Here is a 16,197-nt window from a genome sequence, read left to right on the forward strand (position 1 = left end):
TTATTTATTTTATTGTGATCATTCAATGGTAGCTCAAAGTGGGGAAGTTTAGATAGGAGGGTTAGGTCTGGCTCGGGCATATGCCAACACTGTTTGATTGGCCCTTAATGTTGCTCTCTCTATTATTTATTGAGAGAGAGAGAGAGAGAGATGCACTAATAATCAATACCTAATGGGAAGTTATTTGATTAATGTGCTTATAATTTTGTTTGGTTAAACTGTTACTATGTTGCTCGAGTACAATGTGATGGAGATGGAATTTGAGTATGATGTTTAATTGTTTATACAACGTTGCTTGGGTTTCCAAAAACGAGAAGTTTGCCTCAACTAAGCAAAAATGTTTGTATCAGGCTTGAGAGTGTGTATATTAGCAATAATTGGGGATTACTTGCCTTTGAGATATTTAATATAGAGAAAGCTACAAAATTGTGAATGTGGATATTTGTCGTGTTGCTGTAATTATGCAACTAGAGATTTTTTTTTGGTGATTGTTAAGCTACACATGCACACACAATGGGTCTTGAACCTTCGACCTCACCATCCACTTAGCCCTTATAAGGGGATGAGGCGTTAGTTGAGATAGAACTCATTGACATGCAACTTGAGTTAATATTGAACTACTATTAATTGGCATTCCTCTCCACAACAATTCTAGTTAAATTACCTCTATTTTCAACCCACTCCCATTCTATCCTGTCAGTACTATAACCTATCCCTTTTTTCCTCTCTTTCCAATTTCCATATTCTCTAGGAAAGTCCATGTGGCTTGGAAATTCGTAAGCGGCGATCAATTAGACGACTTAGATTTGTCAAAGTTTTTCAACTCAAAGGAAATTGTTACTTGACTTAAAGTCTATGAAGCATGGACGCGACTGTCGGCGTGTCGGTGCTACGTTTGAGCTTTTTTTTTTTTACATGGATTCGCGCCAACTCGGCTTGATTCGCACCAATTTGGCCAGAATCAGGCTGTAACGGCCGAATCGAGTCATATCGGTTGATGATCGAAATAGACCAAAACAGCCGAAACAGGCCGAAATCATGCCGAAATAGCCGAAATCGGCTTTGAATGAGGTCCAAACATCCTAAATCTGTCCTTCCTCAATTTTATTATGAATATTTGTTGCTTTTTTTGTGGTTTTGTGTTTCTTGCCTTCTTCTTTCTTTGTTTTGTGAATCAAGGCATAGTAATGTATTTTTAAAAAATATTTTAATAGTAAAAATATATAGAAAATATAAATAAAAATATTTTTAATAATTTTTTAATCGCCGCACCCGCACCCTATTTTTTCAAAAATTGTCGAGTTCCACTCCCGCACCCGAATCCGGAATCGCACCCGTGTTTCATAGCTTAGAGTCTTAAAGCCCTCTATAGATATGTTTTGTTTGGGCAAAATTAGTGGCAATGGCAATTAGGCTAGAGAAGTAAAAAAAAAAATCTCTAGTACATGGAATTTGTTTGTGAGAGAGCTATTTGGGTTTAGTGAGAGCACCATCTATGTTATCTCAAATTTGTTAGTAAAATTTTTCCTCGTCATCACTTGTGGATATTGGCTATTGTTGAACCTCGTAATTCTTTGGTGTTTATGTCTATTATCCTTTGGGTTGGTTTTCATCGTTCCTATTAGAACTTAGAAGCACAGGGTCATGTGCATACGTCTACTGCAACAGTAGCCATAAAACCAGAGGTAAAGTGCAATTGGTGTGTCATTTACATTTGGGGTCTGGAATAATATTCATGTCAGCTATTTTTAGCTTCAACTAGAATCTCCGATGTCAGAAAGCAGTGGATAGTAATCAAAGTTTATCTGGGTTTTTATAGTATAGTCAGGGGGAAGGCAGCCATTTTTTTGCAATCAATTATGTATTGCTTAAGAAAGCTGGGAAATCCTTAACAACGCCCTCTAATGTTTATATCTGGATCCATATTTGCTGACAATGCTTTAGAAAACTATAGTCTAAAGGCTGCTAAAGAGTCTGGATGCTGGTTCTTATGGCTGGGACGTTGTTGCTGCTGTTTGCCTTATCTTTTTTTTTTTCTTCTTGGTGACATTATTTATTTAACTATTTTCTTTGTGCTTATGCTATATCTGGATGCTGGAGGCACTGCAAACATTGAGAAAATATGTATGCTCTCCATTTTTTTTTTGGTTTACAGTTATAAACACACGGTATAAAGTATAAACGATAGACTTTTCTTCTTTTTGAGTGGGAGCTCTCCTAAATCTTTTTAAAACACCCACTGTAGAGCACTTGCTTCAGTACATGTAAAATGGCCTAGCTGCAAAATTTTGACAAATCAATCTTAAAAAATATCACTCATATATCAGTCATCTATGATCCATTTTCCATTTTAGCTGGAGTAATTGTGTAAATTTATATGGTTATTGTAGTTGTGTATACGCATTTTTATTTGTTCCTTTTTTTTTCTTTTTTTTTTTATTGCATTTCCCGAGGATAAAGGAAGAGAGTGGAGGGTTGTTGTAATGTGAAGAGAGATTTATTTATTTTTATAAAAAAAGTATTTTAATAAAATAGATAATCTACTATGAGTGTTTTTGAAAAATGGCCATGTAAAATAGAAAAAATACGAACATTTACGTTAGCTCATGTAAAAAATTCTGTTTATGTTAGTATAATAAAAACTTACTTTTTCTATTTTATATTCCCACTTTTCAAAATGACACATCAAAATATCTATTTTATATAACATTACATTATAATATTAAATTTTCTCGATTTTTTTTTTATTGTTTTTCTTTCTTTACATACAATAACCACCATCAACTCTCTTCCTTCGGCTTCAAGATACGTAAAGAATGAATAAAAAATTATATGCAAAATGAATAATGTTAGTGTAAATTTACACAGTTAATAAGTAAAATTGATACCTTTTTTTTTTTGCATTGATTGATGCAAATGCTCTAAGCTTTTATGCTAAAATAGACAATAGAATAGATAAATGAAATTTTAGCCCAAAAGCCGAAGGTGTGCAACAAAAACCCGTACCAACTTGGAGTTAGGTGCTTCCTTAAACTCAAAGTTTTGATATATATCAATGTAATTAGAGGTGTGTAACCAACTCGTTGATCCGTCAAAACTGACCCAACCCACCTAGTTAGGTCGGTTTTTAGGGGTTCAATTGGGTTGCCATTTTTTTTTTCTATGGGTTGAGTAAGTTTCGAGTCAGGAGATTCACAAATTCACTTAATCCAACTCAACCCATCTACATTTAATATATATTTTAAAATATATATTATATCTTTTTCTTAATTCTTTTACTCCTCAACCTGACCCCATGCACACCCTTAAATGTTATTACAAACATTTGAGAGTGTCTCAATAACCAAGAGTCTTGTACCTTAATTGACACTTTCTAGTCTTTTCGACTGAGGCGTGTTTAGGGTTCAAGTCCTCCCACCCCCAATTACCGAATTATAAAAAACAAAAAAAAAAAAAAATGTTTATAAACACTTTTCCTTACTATTAGAGCATCCCATCAGTATGTGCATAAATGTGTAAAATAGAAAAAGTAACTAATTTTACACATTTTGAGTAAAAAAACACCCACATCAGTGGGTGTAAACTTGTGTATAAATACACAATTGCTACAGTAATCGTGTAGCATATGTATTTAATATCTTAATAATTTTTCTCTCTCCTCTCTGTACTTGACTCACCTCCCTCCTTTTCTCATTTCATCAGAGACTCTCTCAGGCGCATGACTCTCTCTCTCTTATCTCATCAATCATTCTTCTTCTAGCTTCCACCACCGATCTCTCCTCTCTTCTCCCTCAGTGCCTCTTTGAATCTCTCTTCTTTCTGTACTTTGTGGCTGTGGTTGTCGTTTGGGTCGGGCCGGTGGTGTTTGGATCGGTCATTTGGGTCGGATCATTGGCATCTTTGGAGATCGGCAAAGCAACAGTAGCTACAGTAACGATGAGGCGTTTGGTGGTGTTTTTATTAGGATCCGATTCTACAGCAACGATGGGTCAAGCGTTGCTCTTCGGACCCGTGCTTTGAAAGTGTTTCTATTAGCAGTTACAGCATCGATGATCGAGTTTGAGGTCTAAGGGTGGTGTTCTTCAAATTTTCAGTGGTGGTGGTTGGTTGGTTGGTTCAATGGTATGGGTGTAATTGTTCCGGTTTGGGTATGGGTATGTGTTTGTTTCGATTTGGATGTGATGATGTGGTTGTTTTAAACTTTTTCCGATGGGTTTGTGGTGAGTGGTGGAGTGGTGGCTGCGTGGGTGGTGTTGGGTCTATGAGAGAGAAGACAGTGTTAAAGAAATGAATATTTTATTTGAATAAATGTGTATAATAGACAAATTGATGTAAGTGTTTTGTAAAAATAAGTGTAAAATAGAAAAAATAAGTTTTAGATGTGCAAAGGATGCTCTTAATGTAGTTGCCAAGTTTTCTTGAATAGGACCCACATTACCCTCATCCCTAAGATTCAAGGTCCTGAAACGTTGGGTAATTATCGTCCTATTAGTTTGTGTAACACTGTTTATAAGGTTGTCACAAAGATTATTGTTTCAAGGCTTAGACCCTTTTTGGATAAGCTCATCTCCCCTCTCCAATCAGCTTTCGTTCCGGGAAGGAAAAGTGTTGACAATGTTATCATTGTTCAAGAGATCATCCATTCTCTTAGCAAAAACAGAGGTAATGTGGGATATATGGCTTTGAAGATTGATTTGGAAAAGGCTTATGATAAACTTGAATGGAGTTTCATTAGAGATATGATGATTAGAGCTAATTTTCCAGAGGATCTAGTAGAGCTGATTATGAGCTGTGTATCTACTGTTTCAACGGAAATAATGGTCAATGGGGAAGCTTTGGAGCCAATATACCCGTCAAGGGGGATTAGGCAAGGCAACCCTCTTTCTCCGTACCTTTTCATCTTTTGTATGGAGTTTCTTGGTCAACTCATTCAAGAAAAATGTCATGCCAAGCTTTGGCAGCCGGTTAAGGTGTCCCAAAGTGGCCCAGCCTTTTCTCACATGTTCTTTGCGGATGACTTAGTTCTTTTTGCTAGAGCTGATGCAATCAATTGTTTCACAATTAGAGATGTGTTGGGTTCCTTTTGCAAGATCTCGGGTCAAACTGTGAGTAAAGCCAAATCTAGAGTATTTCTCTCGACAAACGTGGATAGGGATAGCAGGGAATCTTTTTTTGATATTCTTGGGTTCCATTCTACTCCATCCCTTGGGAAATATCTTGGTTTTCCAATTAGACATACGAGATCTTCTTCTCAAGACTTCAACTACATTCTTGTTAGGGTAAAGAACAAACTAGCGGGATGGAAAGCTAATTTGCTTTCTTTAGCTGGCCGTACAGTGCTCATCCAAGCTTCCTCTTCTGCCATTCCAGCTCATGTTATGCAGTGTGCTCAGTTGCCGGCTAGAGTTCTTGATGGTATTGATCGGGTTAACCAGAATTTTCTTTGGGGTTCGTCTGAAGCCGCTAAGAAAGTCCATTGGGTTGGCTAGCATAAAGTAGTTATTTCCAAGGAGGAAGGGGGTCTTAGGCTGCAGGCTTCAAAAGGTAGAAACAAGGCCCTTCTTGCCAAGTTAAATTGGCGTTTTCACACGGAAAAGGATGCTTTGTGGTCCCAAGTGTTAAGGCAGAAATATTGCAGCAGTAGAAGAGTGAATGCTCGAAATGGGAATAGGCTTCCAAGCTCTCCGATTTGGAGAGCGATGAGGAGAGGAATGGGCACTTTTGAGAAAGGTGCTATGTGGACGATTGGGAGAGATAGCAATCTAAACTTTTGGCTGGATTGCTGGATGGTTCAAGGGCCTTTGCGTAAATTGATTCAAGGTCCTTTAACCCAAGAGGCCAGTCATCTTAGAGTGAGAGATGTGTTGACAGATGCAAGGTGGCAACGGGGGCTGATTCCTTTTGAGCTTCCCTATGACTTGAAAGCTTTGATCCAGGCTGTTCCGTTTTCAACTATGACTAGGGGAAGTGATAAGTTGGCTTGGGCAGGCAACCCGAGGGGTTCTTTTGATCTAAAGAGTGCTTACTCTATGTCTTTGGCGGATGATAATAATCCTCAGCTTAAATTGGGGTGGGTTTGAAAGCTAGAAACTCTCCCTAGAATCAAATCTTTCATATGGCGTTGTGCCCATAATAGTATAGGGGTGAAAGGGTGTTTGGTGAGAAGGGGTATGGGGGAAGATGATATTTGTCCCATTTGTCGAGTGGATTCTGAGTCTATTCTGCATGCTATTAGGGACTGTGCAAGGGTTAAGGATGTGTGGATTCAGCTGGGCGTTAGGTGTCAAAACCGAGAGTTTTGGAATGAAGATTTGCAGGATTGGTTGAGCTCCAATGGGAAGGATAACAGTAGCCGTGGGGGACTTCAATGGAGGATTTTATTTCCTATTGCTGTGTGGTGCATCTGGAAGTGTAGAAATCAGTGTGTTTTCAACGGGAAAAGCTATAATCCAAGACTTGCTGCTTGCATTCATGATCAAGCCTTTGAGTTTCTGTATTATGCTGTTCCGCCTAGACAAGCTGTGTGCAATGTGATTAAGAGGATTCGTTGGGAGAGGCCTCCAATTGGTTGGAAGAAACTTAGCACTGATGGCTCTAGTTTGGGAAGCAATGATCAAGCTGGTTGTGGTAGCACCGTGAGAGATGAGCATGGGAGGTGGCTAGCTGGTTTCTCTAAGTTTATCGGTTCAGCTAGCGCCTCTGTAGCTGAAATGTGGGGTCTTAGAGATGGTTTAGTGCTGTGCAGCAACCTTAATATCCAATGCCTTTTAGTTGAAGTTGATTCTAGTGCTCTTGTTCTTGCCTTGCTTAATCCCAAGTACGATAACTTGGTAGTTTCTCCTTTATTGGATGATTGCAGACATCTTTTGAGCTGTTTCCTTTAGGTTCAGATTAATCATTGTTTCCGGCAAGCAAATCGTTGTGCTGACGTTATGGCTAGAATGGGCTCAGCCCAGTGTTTAGATTTTTCTGTTTTTCACAGTCCGCCTTTGGACGTTTTGGAAGCCTTTGAGGCTGATCTGAATGGTTTGTGCTTTGACAAGCCTTGTCCTGTTCGTGCTGTAGCTCCTTAGTTTTGTTTATTGAATCGTCTTTTATACCAAAAAAAAAAAAAAAATGTAGTTGCCAAGTTGTTGTGGCACTATGGATTATATCAAAGATTGTACCAGTATGAAAAATGAATTCAACAAAATTAAAAAAGGCCATACATATCCACTTGTAAAAGCTATATCACTATGAGTATCCTTGAAAGAAAGAGAACATTGTATAGGATGGAGGCTCCTACCCATCCACCATTGAGTCATTTGTGAGGTAACAAATATGTAAAATGCCAAAACCCTTATAAAAAGGAAAAGAAAAGAAAAACCATCATTAGTTTTTGTTTCCCCAAAAAGATAGGAGGCAATTTATGCTCCTCCCTTAAATTTTTATGTGATACTTGATCTCTGTAATTAATTTCAAGTAGCATGTAACACATGCATACGCATGAATATATTTAAAATTAAACATAATTTTTATTATAAAAATATAAATAATTAGTCAAATTATTTTTTAAAAATAACATATAACACATACGTATGTATAAATATATTTAAAATTAAACACAATTTTTATCATAAAAATATAAATAATTAGTCAAATTATTATTTAAAAAAAAAGTAAACGTAATTAGTCACATTTTAAAATTTTTATTTAAATTTAATTATACTACTTTAATTATTTTAATTTTATAGTTCATCAATATTAGATTCTTAGTATTTTGCACTCATTAACTTACTTGACACAAAAATTAAAAAACTTAAATGGACACATGACACAAATTAAGTGGATAGTTATAGTGTGATTCCCACATAATTTTAGACACATGATGCAAAATTAGATTCTAATTTCAAATTCTAATTAAACTTTTTTTGAGCTTTGCATATTCATATAAATATAGATTGCAATTTTATCGTTTGTGAAATAATGATTCTAAAGAGATTAGACCATAGGATGAAATTAAGTCGTCACCAACCATTTTTTATCAAATGTAATCTAGTTTAAGCTTAGTGTTTACCCCCTAAAAACAACATATCAACAAAACATTCAATAAATTATCAAGCAAATCCAATTATACAAAAAAGAAAATATCAAATCAATATTAAAAAATAAAAGTATTGTATAAGACAATCTCATGAAATCTATGTCTTAATGACATGTGGGTCCCACCTATCTTATAGACCATGAACTAAACATAAAAAATAAAAAAGAATTGAACTTTTTTTTTGGGATGTCTTACCAACCCGTACAAATATTTATATGTAATTACCCTCAATACTATATTTGCTTCTACATACATAAATGAGTATACCGAGTAGTGACTAGTTTAATTAGAAATAAATTAAAAGAACATGCTTGTGTATATAGAGTATACTGAGTAGTGAGTATACACAGTATTTTTAATTAGAAATTGAAACTTGATAGTTACTTGTGTATGTTGAATATATACATTTTTATGCTAAGTAGACATTAAAAAAATTAGAGTCTTTTTATGCTAAGTAGACATTAAAAAAATTAGAGTCGATGGTACTTTTATGTATAATTATGTGAGATGAGTATGCATTTTATGCTAAGCATACCATTTTGAACAAATATTAAATATATTTGTATTCAAGATATGGATCTAGAGATGAAGGTTGTTTGCGCAAATCCTTATTCAGTCGAGTTCATTTAGTTTTCAATAGTCTCAGGTTCTAGGATTTCTAAACAATTATATATTCTCGATGCATTTACCAAGAACGTTATACTACAAGGCATAACGCTAAGAAGAGAGCCGTTCTGCTGCACATGAACTATGACCTCTTTTTAGAGGATTGGTTGAAAGACTCTTAAAGTTGGTCAACTATCCATAAGGATTGGGGTCTAAACCCTCCGTGTCTTGTAGCTTCTTTGCTTATTGAAGCAATTTTAAAGGTCGTTGCTAATTTCCTTTATTCTGGTTAAATTCATGGTGGACTTCAACATCCTGAGAATTATTTGATACAATATGATATCGAGAAGAATGTCAAAATCTTGCTGATTCACGACAAAATGGATGATAATACATCCGGAATGGAGGAAAAGGGGTGTCTTATATAATTTTTGGCCAAGTTCTTAAAGGAGTGGCTGTAGAAAATTATCCAAAAGATCTCAAGTGGTTACGCAATTCAATTACCGATTGTCATGGGAGCAATGATCGGATACGTATTATCAAACATCTTTCCCTTTGGAATTATGGTAAGAGAAATGCTTTTATTGTACGGGATAGGATGTTGTTTTTGAACTCCTAGTTAAATGTTGTTACTGTCATTTCTAATGAACTCGACTTTCTAGATGGACTTTTTGAGGATTGGCAATCAAAAATTCCTCCCAAGATTCCCTAACAAGACTTTCTTTATACTAAAGGTAGTGTAATTTACTGTGATGAACCAATTTATGGAACATCAGGTAGTGTAATTTACTTCGATGAACCAATTTATGGAACATCAACAGAAGAGTTCCTTCGACATGTTAGAAATTTCGTGATCCATTTTAAGAATAGTTTGAATGATCCAAATCTAGCTAGCGACTAGCATTTGCCTCATTGAATTTACCAGAATGAAGAATATAATGAGCTCATGCTTTCTAAGTTTTCTGGAGACCTAATTGTGTACTTGTTTCTCCAGAAAACTTGAAAAGCATGAGCTCATTATATTCTTCATTCTGGTAAATTCAATGTGGCAGAGGCTTGTCAATTGCTAGATCTAGATCATTCAAACTCTTCTTAAAATGGATTAGGGCTGTCCAGAATGATCCGAGACATGACCACCCGAAGAAACCGACCAGATCCGATCCGACTCTGACCAACCCGACTACTCCGACGGTTGACAACAGATCTTCAACCCCAGAAACCGATTCCAACGAGTCGATCTCGGTTTTCCTCCCCTAAAACCTAAAAAACCCAAACCGATTGAAGAAACACAGAGTCCGGTGAAGATTTCTAGATTCCGACCAAAGTTTTCCAGATTCCGGTGAAAACAAAACCAAAATTCCGGCCAAAGTTTTCCGAATCCCGACGAAAAACCCTAGATTCCAACGATATTTCACTTAGATCCGGTGAGATTTTGACCGGATCTAGCAAAATCTCATCGAATCCGATGAGATTTTCACCGAATCTGGCGAAATCTCATAAAATCCAATGAGATTTTCGCCGGATATGAGTTTTTCTTGTCGTCTTCTCAAATCTGTGACTCCAACCGACTCGTCCGCCACCTGTTGATGGTTTGATCCGTCCAATCCAATTACTCTAGTGGTCAACAGCGGGTTCAATGTTTTGCCACTTAATTTCGGCAGGTCAGTTCTGGGTTGGGCACAAACTCGACCCAAACCAACCCTAAAATGGATCATGAAATTTCCAACATATTGAAGGAGCTTTTCTGTTGATGTTTAATAAACTGGTTCATTGAAGTAAATTCCATAACCATCAATATAGAGAGTCTTTATAGGAAGTCTCAAAAGGAATTTTTGATTGCCAATCCTTAAAAAGTCCATCCAAAAACTTGAGTTCATTGGAAATGACAGTAACAACATATAACTAAGAGTTCAGAAGCAACATCCTAACCCGCACAATAAAAGCAATTCTCTTACTATAATTCTAGAGGGAGGGATATTTGATAATACGTATCCAATAATTGCTCCCATGACAATTAGTAATTACATTGCATAACCACTTGAAATCTTTTGGGTAATTTCTACAATCACACTTTTAAGAGCTTGGCCAAAAATTATATATGACACCCCTTTTTCCCATTCCAGATATACTATCATCCATTTTGTCATGAATCAACAAAACTTTGACATTCTTCTCGATATCATATTATATCAGATAATTCTCAAGATATCTGAGCCTACCATGAATTTTACTAGAATAGTGGAAATTAGCAACGGCTTTTAAAATTGCTTCAATAAGTAAAACAGCTTCATGACACGGACGATCTAGACCCTAATTCTTATGGATAGTTGACTAATTTTGAGAGTCTTTCAATCATTTCTCTAAAAATGACCATAGTTCATGTGCAACAAAATGGCTTTCTCCTTAGCATTATGCCTAGTAATATAACATTTCTTGGTAAATGCAACAAACATATATAATTTTTTAGAAAACCTAGAAGTCAAGACTATTGGAAACTGAATGAACTCGACCAAATAAGGATTTGCACAGACAACCTTCATATCTGAATCCATATTTCGAATACAAACATATTTCATATTTAATAAAATGGTATACTCAGCATAAAATGCATACTCAACCCATATAATTATACACAAAAGAACTATCAACTCTGTTTTTTTTAAAGTATACTCGGCATAAAAAAATGTATATATTCAACATACACAAGGAACCATCAAGTATCAACCTTGTTGTTGTTTCTAATTAAAATATTCTGTATACTCACTACTCAGTATACTCTACACAAGCATATTCTTTTATTTTGTTTCTAATTAAACTAGTTGGTATACTCATCTATGTATGTAGAACCAAATATAGTATTGAAGATAATTACATATTCATATGGGTTGATAAGACATCCAAAAAAAAGACAGTTCAATTCTTTTTTCTTTTTTATGTTTAGTTCATGGTCTATAAGGTACTGCAAAACTTAAAGATTCAACATGGCACATACATAAGTAGAATCAAACTAGTTAAATGCCTTAAAAAGCTTCAAAGCAATTAAAAGCATTAAAGTTAACATCCATTTATGGTCGGAAGATGGTAAATTAAGCTGACCATGATAAAATATAAGTAGCACATACCTACAAGAACTAGGATTGGAACTTCTAGACTTTAAACAATATGAAAAACCATTGAAGGAAAAATTTATAGAGGTGAACTTGCCGAACTGTTTAAAGACATGATATGTCTTGCATTAGTTCACAAGACTATTACAAAGGAAAAGAAGAGGATGGCAACAGCTCAAAAGACCGACAGTTGAATAATTAAAATATATTAAATTTTTACAAGAAATCCTCTAAATTTATTGAAGGCACTAAAATTTACTGCATGCCATGTAATTCAGGGGCTAGTAATTCAACATATTGTCTAAAATATAATTTAGCTCCTGCCAAGAGGTTCCTGCATACTACAGTTTAATAATATTCAAACCTAAAAACACAGAATTTTATAACCACTGAAACAAATAATTTGTAAAACAGAATTTTAGGTACCTCCTCTGTAGCACTAAATACTAACACTACGCTTTCTCCAATTCCACTAAACCAAATTTCACATATTCCCCATTTGAAAATGTGCAACATTCACAACAACAACAACAACAAAAATAAAAAAATAATACTAAAAAAAATTCCTCAACACAAAAACTGAATAATTACTTAATGATAAAATATAAAAATAGAACACTGGAAGACCTAATGATTACCTGTTGAAAATTGAAAGCTAAGGTTGAAGGATCTGACTGAGGCAAATCAGTGTCTGTTTCTTTCCATATACGGCATCGTTTAGGATGTTCAAAGAGTCAAAATTAGAAACCAAAACAGGTCTCCATCATTCAGTCCTCAATAAAAATCTGAACAAAATATTTATTTTTGAACAATGAACTGAAACTCTTGGCAAAGTTAGAGACAATCACTACAATGAAACTATATTGTTGATAGTAAAAGTATATTTCTAAAGAACTTGCAATACTTTAAAAGGAAGTCTAAACCAATTCCCTATTTTAAAAAAGCATAATTTTAAGGTTGTAGTGTTTTCAGTGTTGTTGAGCCTAAATTGAGAAAATGGCTTAAACATTTACTCTACAATAACATAATGGAGTATTAGAGTATCAATCCATGCCTCTTTTTTAAATACTCAAATACTTCTACATTGGAAGCTTTCATAAAACATTTTGCATGCAACACAAATACCTTAAAGAATTGATTTCCAAAATCAAGATGGAGTCTCAATTTTTTAATTCCACAATCCAAACATAGCTAACTCATAACAAAATCATATAAATACAACACCCATAGTCAATTGAGCCTAAATTTGCAAACAACAAAAAATTTGGAAAATTTTTTCAAACAAAAACTTTATATATATATATATATATATATATTAAATAAAAAATAAAAATAAAAACTTCGGATTGCACATCTATACATATGTGTCTCTACTCCCGTCATTTCCACCAATCTTTCTCACCAACTTCCCTGCTCCAACCATCATTACAACTTTCAGATGAAATTGGATAGTTACAAGTAAAGAAAATAGCTCAATATTGCATACTCTTTAACATGGAAATGATGAACAGTTCTATCACATTGGAAAGGTCGTTTAGAATAATGAAACCTCATAATATCAATTTTTTATGTAATTAAATTTCATGAAAGAATGAAAGGGCATAATCCTAGCACATACAAGTGATAAAAGTTTTTTTGTGCGGAAAAAATAAAGGAGATAAAAGCTGAAACTACTTATTTTGCTGAAACTGAAAAGGTTTTTATGAAAGTAAATAAAAAAAAAAAAACTAAAAACTGACTTTTGGAGCAGTGAGACTCACTTGACAATACAATGGGACCCACTTTAGGAGCAAAGATAAACTAAAAAAGTAAAATGAACAATTATACTCATGATGTCAAACAAAAAGGCCACACATATGTGAATTCACATACCTTTTGTTGCTCCCGTTTCAGCTTTTGTTTCCTCCTTGTGTATTCAGAATCTATTGTGAATACCTGTTAAAAAAATAAAAAATAAAAAAAAAACTCCAAGACAAAAGGGGGAATATATATATATATATATATCAAATCACTCAGTAGCGCTAAAAATTGTTCTATTTTCCAAAGTTTGAACTACCCTGAACTTCTAATCATGTGAAACTGTGTAAATCTACTGCACAGAAACAGAGAGACACCTGAGGATTTTAGGAGGGAAATAAGAGAATGAGAAGAAGGATTTGCCCATTTGGGCATTTCAAGAGAGGGAAAAATCAGAAAAGTGAGACAGTGAGAGATATACACGTGGCACCACATAAGCTTTCCATCTCATATCTCCCTGTGCTATCCCATCTCTCTCCGTTTTTCTTTCCAAAACTGTGCATTTTATTATGTGAGCAAATGAATCCCTTTATTTTTCTTAAACCTAAAGATCGTGTTGAAAGTGAAGCGCTATCCTCTCCGATTGCATTACACATACTCAGCTCAAGCTTATCCCTCTGTTGAGTCTGTCAGAAGAAGAAGATGTATCTTGCTCTTTGGCTGCCTCAGACTTGCTTTTCTTTCCCACACAAAAACATTGAGTTTTGGACATTTGTGAACCAAATAAAAGAAGTAATGAAAAGGTGAGTTTTGCATTGACTAAACCAAAAAATCACTAAATCACTGTAGGTGGAATCTTTCACTTTTTTTTATATATACAAGAAAAACCAAGCCCCTTCTTCATATATTAAAATTTTTAAGCATTTAAACTTGAAATCAAAACAAACACGAAAAACACAACTCACCCTTGCTCTGCTGCAGCCTTGGAATCACAATCCTCTGCTTGATGACTGTCTGTGTAAACAAAAACAAAAAACCTATAAATCTAAAATCCTCAAAAGCCTATAACATTCAACAACAGAACCATAAAAATATAAAGAATAGGTCACAAATTTTTTTTTACCTTGTGCCATCTCAAGGACCTCAATGGATTGTTAGCCAAAACCACAACTCACCGAGGCTTGGGGTAAACCATAGGGTCCCTTCAGATCAGAGATAGAGCCTCTAATCTCTTTACCTCCAACAACCAATATTACAGATTACATTGATTCATCTATGAAAAGCCAATCCTACATCGCAGAAAGAACGCCTGCATACACCAAATTCATAGGATATTAGTAAAAAATAAAAATAACCCCAAACTTTTATTCATATACATATATACATAATTACATACATGACATGACAAAAGAACACCTAAGAGCAAATATTAACATAGAAAAATTATCTAATCTGAGTAAAAATCCAAACTTTCAATCTCACGCGCAGAGATAATTGCAAAGAAGAACACCTACAAATAGCAAACACACACAAATTCAACCCGAGTAAAAATCCAAACTTTCATTCATATAGTCTAAATACAACACTAAATATTCTGACCCATCTGAGTTTACCAAACTTTCACACAAACATACGCACAAAAACTCAAAACTTAGTATTTTGGGAGCAGGGCCGGCCCTTCCCTTAGGCGAGTTAGGCGAGTAGGGGCAAAAGAAAAAAAAAAAAAATCAGATGAACCAAAAATCCGGTTAAACATTGTTATCCTCTAGACAAACCAAAAATCATCCAGATAAACTACTAATCCGGTCTAAGAGATTGACCACAAAACAATCACAAATCAAAACAAATAAAACAATTCAAACCCTAAAAATTTTACCTTTCTCTCTGCTCTCCGCCTCTCTCTGTCTCTCATTCTCTCTGATTCTCTCCACTCCACTGTTCACTTCTCATCTGCTCAAGAACCTGAAGCAAGGCAGCAAGCCTGGACCGCCTCTCTCAACTGCTCAAGCTCTCGGTTTCTCCGCCAGTCCGCCTCTCAGGCCCTCTCTCGTTCTTTCTCTGAATCTGCTCTCCGCCTCCCTCAACAGTCAACTGCTCAGTGCTCACCAGCCGTTCACTTCAGGTATAAATATTTGGGGTTTGGGCACTTTGACTTCACTTGTAATAAGATTGAGAATCTGAGATTGGGCCTGGTTTTGGGCCTTCAAGTTTTTTTTTCTTTTTTCTTTTTTATAAAGCCTGGTTTTGTAAAGATATTAAAGATTCAGCCGTTTTTGTAATAAGATTCAGCCTTTTTTTTTTTTTTTTGGTGGGTCTTATAAATTAATAAGCCTTGTGTTATAGTTGTGCTTAAATTTTTGTTATGCTTGGGCTTTTTTTTAAAAAAAAAAAAATTTTAAGCTTGTGTTTATATATATATATATATATATATATATATTTGTTAGTTGTAATATATTGAATAAGTTTTTATTTATGCAGGTTGAGATTGCTAAAATCTTGTTATTGTTCTTTGAAACTACAACAATACTTTTTATATAAATCAGGTTCTATTTCTCATTTACTCTATTCTTGAAAGTTATTTTTCATTTTAGTCTTTATAAATATATTGTTTGATTAGAAATGTCTATTGGAAAATATGCATCTGAATATGAAAAACTTAAAAAA

General features: G+C 34.7%; 1 long non-coding RNA gene across 3 annotated transcripts; it reads right to left on the minus strand.

Moving 5' to 3' along the window:
* Positions 1–7,784: 7,784 nt before the first annotated feature.
* On the minus strand, positions 7,785–15,706 carry LOC126709735 (uncharacterized). Of its 3 annotated transcripts, none has more exons than XR_007649470.1 (5): positions 15,410–15,706; positions 14,657–14,842; positions 14,499–14,547; positions 13,669–13,731; positions 7,785–12,581 (listed from the first exon to the last, which is right to left on the minus strand). It is a non-coding gene; the product is annotated as an uncharacterized LOC126709735 (long non-coding RNA). The 3 variants fall into 3 exon arrangements; XR_007649469.1 differs by lacking the exon at positions 7,785–12,581 and adding an exon at positions 12,931–13,206; XR_007649468.1 differs by lacking the exon at positions 7,785–12,581 and having other exon boundaries at positions 12,931–13,731; positions 15,410–15,704.
* Positions 15,707–16,197: the final 491 nt, after the last annotated feature.

The sequence above is a fragment of the Quercus robur genome, chromosome 12 (assembly GCF_932294415.1).
Source record: "Quercus robur chromosome 12, dhQueRobu3.1, whole genome shotgun sequence".
Taxonomy (NCBI): domain Eukaryota; kingdom Viridiplantae; phylum Streptophyta; class Magnoliopsida; order Fagales; family Fagaceae; genus Quercus; species Quercus robur.